Source organism: Orussus abietinus, unplaced genomic scaffold, assembly GCF_000612105.2.
Source record: "Orussus abietinus isolate OABI.00-Male unplaced genomic scaffold, Oabi_2.0 scaffold72, whole genome shotgun sequence".
NCBI lineage: Eukaryota > Metazoa > Arthropoda > Insecta > Hymenoptera > Orussidae > Orussus > Orussus abietinus.
In genome coordinates this window covers 313928-326123 of record NW_019394233.1, presented here as the reverse complement: position 1 = coordinate 326123, position 12196 = coordinate 313928, and the positions used below count along the sequence as shown (strand labels likewise).

At 54.5% G+C, this 12196-nt stretch overlaps 1 protein-coding gene across 2 annotated transcripts in view; it reads left to right on the top strand.

Moving 5' to 3' along the window:
• LOC105702324 (homeobox protein homothorax) overlaps positions 1 to 12196 on the top strand; it is a 307253-nt gene that overhangs the window by 144859 nt on the left and 150198 nt on the right. The window lies entirely within an intron of this gene.

The window sequence follows — 12196 nt, the reverse complement described above, 5'->3', positions numbered from 1 at the left end:
TGCCCCCGGGGGGCATTAAAATTCGGGACTCGTCAGCTCTGCGGTGGAGGTGACTTATACGTCGGGACGCTCGCCGGAGGTCCTCATAGAGGCGAGATCTAGGTCCTGGATTATCCTCCTTGGGTTCTGAGGATCCTGCCCCAGCATCCGCCTTGGTTCGGAGGTGGTCGCCCCCGGGGGCGCTATCACTCGATAAGAACTCACCGCGGCCAGTGCTCCCCCCTTCTGTCTTTCTCGAATCTCTCTCGCCGCATGCGGCACTTCTTGCCGGGCCCGCGGAAAAACCGGACCGGACCGGGCCCCGTCGGGCCCTCTGATGTCGGGCTTCGCATTCAAACTTGTTTATCTACTTATATTATGTCAGTCGGGGCTAATTGGGCATATTTGAGATCGGTAGTCACCGGCCGCGGATGCTCGCACGTACCCACCACAAAGGGCCCCTTCCGTGGGGAGACGATATCCCCCGCTGAAGGTTAGCGTGCAAGAAGAGTCGCATAACTTTGGACGATCTCGACTCTGACGACCATCCGTCTTTCGGGAACTATCGCGCCATCGGGCATCCAACCGCCATCTCGACCCCCCTGGCCCCCCTGTGCCTCCCCCCGCGACCCCCTAAAGACCCGTGGAAAGATGCATCGCTTCATTCCCGGGCGTCCCGCCGTACCGCGAGAGTAATCTCCATCTCCCTTTCGGTCCTTCCCCTCGATCGGTCGGGATCGATTTATAGCGACCCCGCGGTCGTTCCGCCGCGACTCATCCGGGTGGAGGCTTCATCGCGTGGCGATCGCCTTCTAGGAGTCGCCTTACCCGGAAATGGCCGGGAATTGTATCCAGGCGGCGAATTACATCTCGGGTTGAAATTCTGATCCTATTTAGGATCAACATTTTCCTCAAAGGAGTTATCTCAAGGGACAACTCGAACGAGGAAACCCGCGCGATCGACGATCCGACGATCATCCTCAAATTCGAATTCCACCGTAATGAAGGACGGAAAGGGGGCGATGGGTCTTTAATAGTTCATAAAACGAGACCGATCGTCCCGATTCGGCGCAGCAGCGGCGCGCGTGCTCGGGGGGACCCACCGGCGAAGCCGACGGACGTTAACAAATATTGACGTCGCCAGGCCGACGTTAAGTGTAATCGTTAAAACCTCGACGACTGGTAACGATCTTTTGCCCAGGATCCCCGTAAACCCCTCGCACGTAGTTAAGGCGGTGGGGGAGCCACCGGTCGGCCTTAAAGTGACGGGAATCGCGACGTTTATCGAAGTCGGGATAGCCGATCGTCGTTTCCGCGTCTCCTGGGGGGGAGTGCTCCCCCGGGAGACGGGAAGATAAATTCGATATCCCTGTGGGTCATTTGCCTCCGGCGGATGCAATTAATGCAAGATGGCCGCCGGCCGAATGGCGCGCGTCGGGGAAGGACGGCGTCGATTCCCCGGCGAATCTCGGGCCCGATCTCGGGGCCCGGTAACGAAGGGCCCGGGACCCGTAAAAATCGCTGCCGGCGACCCCCCTGAAAACGACGCTTAACGTCGCCGGCTCGGAATTTACTTAGAGACTCCCCTTCGAAATAAGTCGCGTTATAACGCGAACCGGTTTAACGCGGCCGAGTGAACTCGGCTCTCGAGAGCCGGGCCCCTTGCATCTTAATGTCGCTAATCGGTTGCGACCGGCGCTTAACGAGTCGATTAGACAAGACCGCGCTCGCGTTGCCCGGCTTAAGCGTTCTCCTCCCCTGGGAACGAACCCGGACTCTCGTCGGCGAGCGTTTATCGCCGCCCCCGCGGACGGCGTTCGTATTCCGGCCGGGATCGGTGGCGCTAGATAAAAAATTGAAACGCGGCAGATAAGAGATCGGGGGGCGTCGGGCGTCCCGACGCTCGCCGGTCCACGTACCGGCCTCACGTACCACGAAGGGTCAGATCCTTAGGAAAGTGGCGAGCCGCGGTCAGTGCCGAATACCAAATGACCATCCACCCTGCGGATGACGGGTCCGTGCCATACATAAGGTATGACCCGGTGGCCCCGCTCGAGCGGCGGCCCCAGGGTAGACGCCTCCGGGATGTGGCGAATCGATAGCACGCCGATTTTCGGCGCAGACGGTCAAAGGGAGGAAATTGTAATAATCGTCGGCTAATGTTTCACTAGGTTTTTGTAGGGTAGGGTCTATCGAGTAGGGTCCATACGGATCGACCCTGTGCGTGGTTTGAAATGGTCCTGATGATGGAAGAGACCCGGAAGAGGCTGGATAACTGCAAGGATGAGATTAAACGATGAGCCCTGTTGATGGTGGAAAATCCCCCGCGAATCCGGAGTGATCGTGAAAATGCGGAATTACCCGGGGATGACCTTTTTTGGACGAGCTCTCTTCTCCGACGCTGTGCTGAGGGGTATTTCCTCGGAAATCAGGGAAAACGATTTCATTTCTGGAGAACCGATTGCCTTTGATTTTGTATGATAAACCGCAGATTCGGTAACGAGGGACGATCGGCTTTAGAACCGTGAGGACGTTTCGGGAACTTCCAACGATTTTCAGAGGTTCGTGACATCGATTTCCAGATGATCTTTACACGATTTCGAGCGTTAAAATCCACGATTCCGCGAGGGAGTAGCTCATTACGCCGAGTACACCCTTGCACCTTCAGGGCGGGCGCGATATGGGGGAAAGGAAGAGTAGCACAACAAAAATGTGATTTATTACACATAGGAACGATTGAGGCAATTTTCTCTCACCGTAAGTCACGTTTGGACGTCCACCAAATATCATCATGCTTCATCCATATTAAAACACATCTCAGGGAGAGGGTTAAGCGACGACCAGAGGGCGTTGGGGGTTAGCTTCCTCGGTCGCATTTTCGCCGGGCATCGGATGGCCTCGACGTCCCACGTCCGCGGTTCCCTTCTGCCTCGGATCTGGGAAACGGCGGGGAGAGAGAGAGAGAGAGATCGCTGCCGAGCGTTTTAGAATTCACGTGGCGGCACGGCCGCCGTCTCCCGAGCATGGCTCGGACCGTGGTCGTCCCGGTCGGACATTTTAGTGGGCCCGTGCCTGGCATCTCCGAGTGCCGATCCGTCGGGGGTGGAAACCCCCCCGGCCGCCTCAGCGGTCTCGCGACTCGATGCGGGCGCCCTTCTCTTCCTCTCCCTTCCTCCCAGGGAGACCCATATCTGCCTCTCTCTCTCTCTCTCTCTCTCTCTCCTCGCCCAGGGAGGCCCGCGCCCGGGTCGGCCTCCGATGGCCCGCTTTCCAGGAACCTCCGACGCACTCGCGGATTCGCCGCGGACCGCAGACTCGCCGGGAATATTTCGCATAATCCCTCAAGGCCTACCAGTTTCGACGTCGGGGTCTCCCTCGGCCGTTTCTCCGAGCCGTTCTCGTAATCCCTCGTCGGGACAGCAGCCATCGGGGACCGAGGGTCCCGAGGCCGACACGCATCCTGCCGGATCCCCTCCCCCCACTCCTCGGAGATGCAGCGACTCGCCAGGAGGGAATTTTTATTAATCGCCCCGACCTCTTCATCGATATCGATAATTTCATCCGGTCGTCCCGCTGGAGGCCACGCGCCGACTTGCGGAATTCCTCGGATAGAATCTCCCAAGGGTCCCTAAGATTCTCGCGTGTTGCGCAATTTTCTGGAACGCCTCCGTTGGGTAACGCTTCGCCTTTGGACTACGTTTCGACGGTGGTCAGCGCCGCCGGTGAAAGTGGACCTCCACGGTGGCCGCAGCGACCCCTCTCGTTCGGTCCAGGCCGCGTGAAGTTGGCACTCGGTCTTTAATATTTTATATATTTTTTTTTTAGTATTTTTACTCCTCGTTACAAAACTCTCCATTGTTTCTAGGTGAAAAATCATTTTAATATTTCGTATTTTTTAGTATTCCTTATTAATTACAAAATTCTTCATTATTTCTAGGTCGAACGAAAAAGAGATACAGAGATTAACGTCTGAGGTGGATTTACAGACTGTTTTTTTTTTTAACTATAAACGAAAGAAGGGTCGACGGTTTCTTCGGCGTCGGAACGGATCCATGAGAGGCGTCCCGACGCCGCGTGGGTGTAGACCCCGTTCGGCCTATCGGCCCCGATCGAGGTATCGAGAGCCGATCTCGCTCGCGACTTTGGGACCGCGTAGGAAGAGCTGGACTCTCTTATCGAGTTGGGGATAAATCTCCACGCGACGACACGGTAGTTCCTTATCACCATTATTACCGGGCGCTTTCGCTTCCTCGGCCCGAAAAAGTCGCGACACCCGGACGAGCGATTTACATCGAGCGGTCCGCACGCGGAATCGAGGATCGCGCGATAGGATTCGGCCCTTATCACTCGTGGTGTTCGTGGGTAGGGTCGCAATCCCTCGTTCGCATCATTCTTAACCCAAAAGCGGAAAAATAAAATTTGTCGAAATATTCGATCGAAATCGCGAATAGCAAAATTTTAACAGGGTACTACAATCTCTCTACGTATTCTTAATATACGGCGATAACGGTTATCCCTACATTGAGAAAAAAGTGTACCGAAACAAAATGATATTTCGATAATTCGAGGAATATTTTATTTTATTAATATTATATTTTCCTCGAATACACTCTAAATGAATCGTCAGAATTTCGGAGAAACGTCGCATCCGATTTACCGAAGTTTATTCGAGTGAAATAAGTATTTTCTGGATTATCAAAATATTTCTTTGGTACCGTTTAATGAAATATTCCTCCGGTTTGATGAAATGTTTCTTCGCGGTGTATCGGGTGGTTATAATCAATATTACGATTAATCGCAACCGATTCTGTTTAATTTCGAGCTGACCCTCGGAGGCTGCGTTGACCTCGAGATCTCCTCTCGCGAAATCCGAGAAATCTACGGCGATTTGAGTAAAAATAAGTATTTTCTGGATTATCAAAATATTTCTTTGGTACCGTTCAAAGAAATATTCCTCTGATTCGATGAAATGTTTCTTCGCGGTGTATCGAGTGATTATATTCAATATTACTATTACTCGCTACCGATTTCGCTTAATTTCGAGCCGACCCTCGGAGGCTGCGTCGACCTCGAGATCTCCTCTCGCGCGATCCGAGAAATCGACGGCTGGGGGACAAAAGTCCAGACACCCGCTGGCATTTGCATCTCTTCTCGTACTCGGAGGAGTCCCAGTGATCGAAGGCTGCCGTTAGAGTCGTCGCGACACCACCATGGGCCCGTAACGAGCGTTCGAGTAAGGATCTCGATTCATCGGCGCGATCGGCGACGCGCCTCTCGAGATATGCTAATTGCGCGCGACCCGCGGCGCATCTCGAGTTTCTCGAAGACCTCGTCTTGCAAAACGGTCCCCCAGGTGACGATCGGCCCCCTTTTCCAGCGAAATCGACGTCGCTCGCAAATATCGGAGCCGCGGTCGCGCCAAGTTAATCTTACCCCTCGTGGGCGGAGGCTTAATTCGGAGTCGCGCGGACTCTGTATCTCCGTATCGCGATAAGAGCCGCGTAAACCGCGGGAGATCGCAAGGTAATGTCGAGGTTTCACCTGGAGGATGCTTATTTACCGCCAGGAGTGTCCGGAGTTGCTCCACCCGGACGCAGCATCTCGAATGCTGCTCTCCGGTCTCACGATCTCGCGGTCGAATTTACGGAGAGAAAGCTCGCGCCGTTCCCGACGCGGAATGCATAACGCCGCGCGATCGGCCAGAAACGGGAAATACCGATATGGGAGGGCGGGGAAATAATTCCCGGAAAAATTAAACGTACTCTCTGGAATATTCTAATATACGAACACCTTGCAAACCGAGAGCCCGTTCGCTCGGAAATCAGCGAAAACGATTTTCTTCTTCAGGAATCGATTGCCTTTGATCTCGTACGATAGACAATGCGATTAGGTGATAAGTGACGTTTGATCTTAAATTGCCGACAGTCTTTCGGTGATTTCCAACGATTTCCGGGAATTTTCTTTCGTGACCTCGAGTATTAAAATCCACGATTTCCTGAGGGAATACCGCCTCGAAAACGCGTCGTCTAAACGTCGCGTATTAGTATCCTAGTAACGGTTAGGAGACTGTCATTAAACAAGTCTTTTGACTGTGGGTTTAACATGTTTCGTCCCAATGAAGCTTACTTTTACGTAAATCCTCGACCGAGGAACACTCAGGAAATCATGCATTTCAATGCTCGAAATTACGTGGCAGTCAGCTGGGAATTATTGGAAATTACCAAACGTGATTTTAAGGCCGACCGTCAATTGTTATCGAATCGTATCGTTATTTATAGTGTGAAATCAAAGACAAATCGGTTCTCAAAGAAGGAGATCGTTACACAGATTTCGGAGGGAATAGCCCCTCGGATTTGGGCAAGAGCAAGTTTTCGGCACCCGGTATGCGGATCCCGCACGCGGAATGGAGGGGGGAGGGATGGCTCTCTCATGAGCGGTCGTAAGAGAGAAGAGAGAGGCCGCAGCGTTGCAGGAAGCACCGTGTCCAATGCTCTGCTCCCTGCTGGTTATTTTCTCGCCTTCGGTTCGACTCGCCGGCCGTAATGGCGACCGTGGGAGTGAGTAGGTGAGGGCCGGCGAGGTCGGCCTCGGAGATGGCCGTGGAGAAAAGAGAGAAAAGGACAGGCGGAGCGTCGCGGGGGAAGAGGGACGAAGAGAGCGAGCGCGTCCACGAAGAGGAGACGGTCTCGGGAGAGATCATTCCGAGTCGCGAGGAGAGACGACTCCGATCGGCGATCCTCTTTTTCCCTCCCCTCCCCGTCTCTCTCTCCCTTTCTTTCCCTCCTCCCTTCGCCTCCTCTCCGACTACCTCCGGCCGCGCGGAGAACGTACTTTGTTACGACTTATTTCACAAGGATCGAAGTGACGGGCAATTTGTACATATTTCAGTATCAACGCCGCGGTAAATTAATTAAATTATTTCACTTTCAAATCCCCTATGGGATACGCCCTGGAGGGGGTGATTAGAATTTTAAATCGCTCCGATATAAATTGCATCGCGCACTCCAATCGGCCTCGAGCTTTCTGCCCTCTCCGCCCGCGGGAAAGAAATTTCGTTCTCTTAACGTTAGTTTCCTAGACCGAACTCTCATTTCCTTCGATCCGTTAGAATGCTTTGTTAGTTTCAGAAAATATGTTCCTCGATGGACGGAATATTTTTATTCAATGTACCAAATTGATAGAATATTCGGGGTGATCCGACACGATGTTTGATGTAATCAACCAGAAGTTATTATGAATTTCTTCACGTCGGTCAAACATTTAGTTCATACAATAACCGTGCTTCTATGGTTGAAGTAACACACGTTTTTATCATCCGACCGAATATCTTTCCTCGTGGGAATTTTCATTCTCTCGAATTTTTCGCTCTTTCTAGTTTTTCGTTCCTTCAAGCTTTCCTCCGCCCCGTCGATATTTAGGGAACCTAGGACTCGATTTTTTCGCGCCATCGGTGTCGCCCGATAGGGTCGCGGTGGAGGCATCTCTGGGATCCTCCGGGCCGCGACCGGCGACAGGGCGACACGGAGAAGGCGGCTCGGCTGACCCCTGGTCGGGCCGAGGTGGTCGCGTGACACGCCGTAAATCACGGGTGAGCTCGTGGCGGTCGTACGATCCGAGAGCCCGGTGTGCCGCCGATCTTAATGGCGGCGGCTCATTGACGCCCTCCCTCCATTCACGGTGCCCGCCGGCCCCCGGGATTACGGCCAAAATTCCGCGGTGCCGTCGGGCCCCGCGACAGGGGGAGGGGGGGTCGCCCCCCGGGGCCCATTACCGGCTTAGGCCGCCTACTAGAGTAGCGCGCTCGCTGCTGGCTCCGGGATAGCCCGAGATCGTGGATAACAGTTATTAGGGGCTTTTTATAATGCGCGTCTTCTGCACGGCCTCCTCCTCCTCCTCCTCTTCTTCGTCGCAGAGGCGCGCTCCCTCTCTCGCCCCGCCGCGCCGCTCGGACCCTCTTTCTCTAGGGAGGGGGGCGGAGGGGCGCGTCTCACTTTGCGCCGTCCGGTAAACCGCCGCTTCGCCGGTATATCTATGGCGTAAGCGTATGCGGAGGACACTCCTCCCCACCTTGATTATATAGAATTATCGGCATTTTAATAGCTAATCATTTCCCTCCTCCTCCAGAAGCGAGGAGGAAGGAGCGGCTTCCGAGAGTCGATCCCGCTACCGTATCTCCACCTCCTCTCGCCGGCGTCTTGCGCCTCCGAGAGTTCCCGAGGTACCAGGGTGAGCGAATCCCTGGGGATGCCGTATGTCGGGCTACGGCTTGAAGTCTTGGTCTTCCGAAACGGTGCAGCACCAAGACCAAGTTATGGCTGGTCGTGACCGATGCCAAGACTCGGGTCTGCATGATCGAAACTAGGACTACCCTGAGAAAAAAAGATTAGTTGGCTGAATCATACATAATTGTGAGAAACAATTATTTTGTCGAGATGAACCAATTATTTCCTTCGGATAGAAACAATTATTATTTTTAGAAGAGATGTCGACGTCGATTTAAACTAATTGTCGTTGATTTAAAATAGTCTCGTTACTCAGTCTGACATTTTTGGGCGCATTTGATCGCAGGATTTTGTTGGGCGCAGAGCATATTTCTTTGAGTCAACCTACTATTTTTCCTCACTGTAACATGGTCCTGGTCTTGAACTTTATTCTCCTCGTCCCTAGTGCTTATGGAGATCGGCCCACGAAGACACGAAAATCGGCCCTTAATGAAGGATTTTTCGGAAGGAGAGATTTCTTGAGAAGGAATTTGGAGCACGGATGCGCGAGATCGTCCATGATCGACGCGTGTCGATGTCGTTTCTCCGATTTGTATAAGTACCTTCGGGTCCGCTGTGATAACGATTGCAGGGCGCGTAATTCTCGCCCCGGCACGTGGGGCTCGAGGAACTTCTCCTTCACGTTACTTTAGGGCCATTTCCTGGGCAGATGAGGATCCCTCGCAGCATCCCTTGACTCTGCAAAGGGGGCCCACGACCTCGGGGCGCCGGGGGAGCCTATCGGCGTCGTAAACGTCTCGGGCCCCAATTAAAAGCCATCGATTCGTCGTAAGCCGCGTAATTGCACGAGTTACCGCCGGGAATAATCGCCGGCTGCCCGTGGAAACCTTCCGAGGGCGTGTCCCGGTGATAGCGAAATATTTACATATTATCGCGGCGGTGCACGCCGGGATCCCCGCCGCCCTGCGGCCGACTCCGAGTTCCGGGCCGGCTTCTTCGGCGATTTAACGAACCGCGGCGATTTAAATAAATAGCTCTATGTTAATTCATTTAAATGGCCCGGGTGAGGCCAGAGCTGCCGATCGGCGCCGTACGCCCCGAGTCCGACCGAGCGCGTCGACCGCCACACAGAACGCGGCGCGTCTTTGCGTTAAAGATAAACAAACAGTGGGAATCCTCTTAGCCCCTTATCTCCCATCCATCCTCGGTTCCAATAGATCGATCACCCTCGACGGGTCGACGCGCCGCGCTCAGTGCAACACTCAATAGCCAGTTCCACTTTCCAGTGGAACTCGCTGTCGCCATTCTAGGTCTACTCTCGCCCTTTTACCTTAAGGCGATATGAAAGCGGTCCCCGGGAGGTCAATCGTAAAACTTTCCTCCAAACAGGGTGCACCGAATAATCTCTTCTTTTTTCATTTTCGGAAAATGAAATTTCGGGTGTTTTCAGACCTTCGTTAGGACCTTCGTAATCGCGTGTCAAAGTTCAAGATTATTCCTGGTGTACCTAGTTTGAAGAAATGTTTTATAAATATTTTCAGATTTATATTTATACATGTATAGATATGCCCTTTCGTATCTCCTTAAGAGTCGGAATTTACTGTTATCAATTAATTCTTGCAGTTCCTGTCGAGGGTTTCTTCACATGGGTTCCAAGAGGGCCTCGGGGCATCGGGGGGGTTCGCGAATCGGATCGGCACCGCGGCACATGGAACCGGTTCCAGCGAACGGGGCGTTCGAGCACTCATCGGTCCCGCGTGGGTGGACGCGTTCGATGAGAACGAGCGACACGGAGCCCCGTCATTAGGCGGATCGTCCGTGCGTCGTCGTCGGGTCGTGTCGTCACGTTTTTTCCCCCCGCCTTTTTTCCCTCCTCGTAGAGAAGGTCGGGAAAAATATTCTCGGACTCGAGTCGGCCGGCAAGGCCGCGATATTTCGGGTCTCGAGGGTCGCAGGGGGGTGCGCGGTATCGGGATTAAAAATGGCGTCGGGAAGGGGGTCGCGCGGGGGCAGGCAATTATCGCGGAACTCGTTCGGGCGCGAGGACGATCGGTGACGCGTTCGGTCTCGCGGATCCGCCTCAAGGAGAAAGAAGCTGGTTCCAGGGAAAAAATGCCGTGGCTAAGCGGAACACGACTCTCGTCGGGAATGTTCGCGCACGCGCGTCACTCCTGCCGACGTCTTCGGCCGTATTCGGGCCCCCTCGGTCCCCTATCGCCGGGCCCAGTATCGCTTCGACTCTCGCGCGCGAAGGTCGACCGAACATAGGAGTAGCCCGGGTTTTTGCATACGCGCATCGCGAGCCGCGCATCCACCCGGTTCCAGGGAGGTGGAATTCCTCCGGGTGGGTCGCGTGACGGCGACCAATCATCTCTCCCTCTCGCTCGTCTTCCTTCGGCGCGGAGGACCTCGCGGGCTGCCGGCGAAAAACCGCCCGGGCGCGGGCCCGGCTCCCCCTATCGTAAACGCCGCTTCGGAAGTGGACGTTCTAATTAGTACTTCGAGCGGTCGCGCTCGGTGTGTTCTCCCCGGCTCGCGTGACACCGCCGCTAATTGCCTAAATATTAATGGACCGCGTCCCCACGAGCAAGCCGGGGACAAGGACCCCGGCCTTCCGATCGGACGGTCTCCTTCCCTGGACTGGACAATTTTCTTAAACTCAATTTTTCCATTTTCCTTTTTTCATGGAATTTTTTAAAGACCGACTCGACGGGAGGAACCTCGCGCCAAGGACCCCCGGAACGGTCCATATTCTCCGGAAAAGCCCATGTATTTCTGATCTCCTGTTTCTTCCACATATTTCGGCAAGGACCTCGATTCCTGGAAGAATCCAAGTTTTCTGACTATTTTTCCAGGAATTTTTCGATAAGGTTCTCGATTCCTGGATACTAACGTAGTTACGCCTTTACTCGCCTAGAAGAGGGGAGTAACCTCCGATCTCGTAATGGAGAACCCCTGGGTCCTATATCGACGAGATCCTTATTTTCCGTAAAATCCCAGTGTTTCCTATTTCTTTTTCTAGAGTCTTTTGTCAAGGGTCTCGCCCGCTGCAGGAGCGATATTAATCGCGGCGGAGGCTCGCGAAACGCGCCGTAACCGTTCTGCCCCCGGTCGAGGGAGGAACTATGGGATCGTATAACGAGGGCGGTGAAGCCAAGTCGAGTGGAGCTAAGGAGGGAACCCCATAGCTTCCTATGGGACCGGGAAGGGACCGATACTCCGCCACTTCCGTCCCTCTTCCTCTCGAGGACGCATAAATCTCCCGGTCGGCGCGGATCGCGCGGATATTGCGTAATGGCGCGTCGAGCCGGATGGCTATCCGCGGCCGATCGCGCGTGCCCGAGCCCCGACCCGCGTTCCGCCTGCGGAAAATTTACGCCCGTGGATTCTCGGACCATCGACGTTCCTCTTATCTTGCCGTCTGCGAGGAGCAAGTAAAACACGATCTGGAACGGACTTCTGAACGGAGTGGAAACTTCTCTCGGCACTCCGCGTGCGGTGTGGCCGGGTCTCGGGCCGCTGAGCGGAAATCGTTAGGCGGGTTAAGCGAGCATTCTTGTCGCCGATGCGCACGTCGGCGCGAGGGAGGGCGAGATATCGAGGCGGCTCGTATATGCCACGAGATACAAGGGGTTGGCGTAAACGTGGAGGGGCACGTAAATGTAAGCAGTAAGCCATTTTCCAGACGATGAGGCGCGAAGCCCCGCTCTACCTCTTAGCGCGGGTAATCCGCGCCTCGCCGACCGCGCGGCGGGGGGAAGCCACCCGCAGGTGCGACCCCGGGGCTTCGCCCGTCACGTTCTCGACGCCGCCCGTCCCTCGCGGAAGAGCCACGTCGTCAGGGTTCCTTTACCGATTCCGCGACTCCGCGACTCGTTCTCCGAGATTCGTAACACTTTCCCCGAAGTTATTCCGAAAAATTCCGGAATTTCTCTGCCGCTCGTCCGCTCATCTTCTGCATCCTGCGGAATCGACCGCGTCTAGAGGCCGACGCC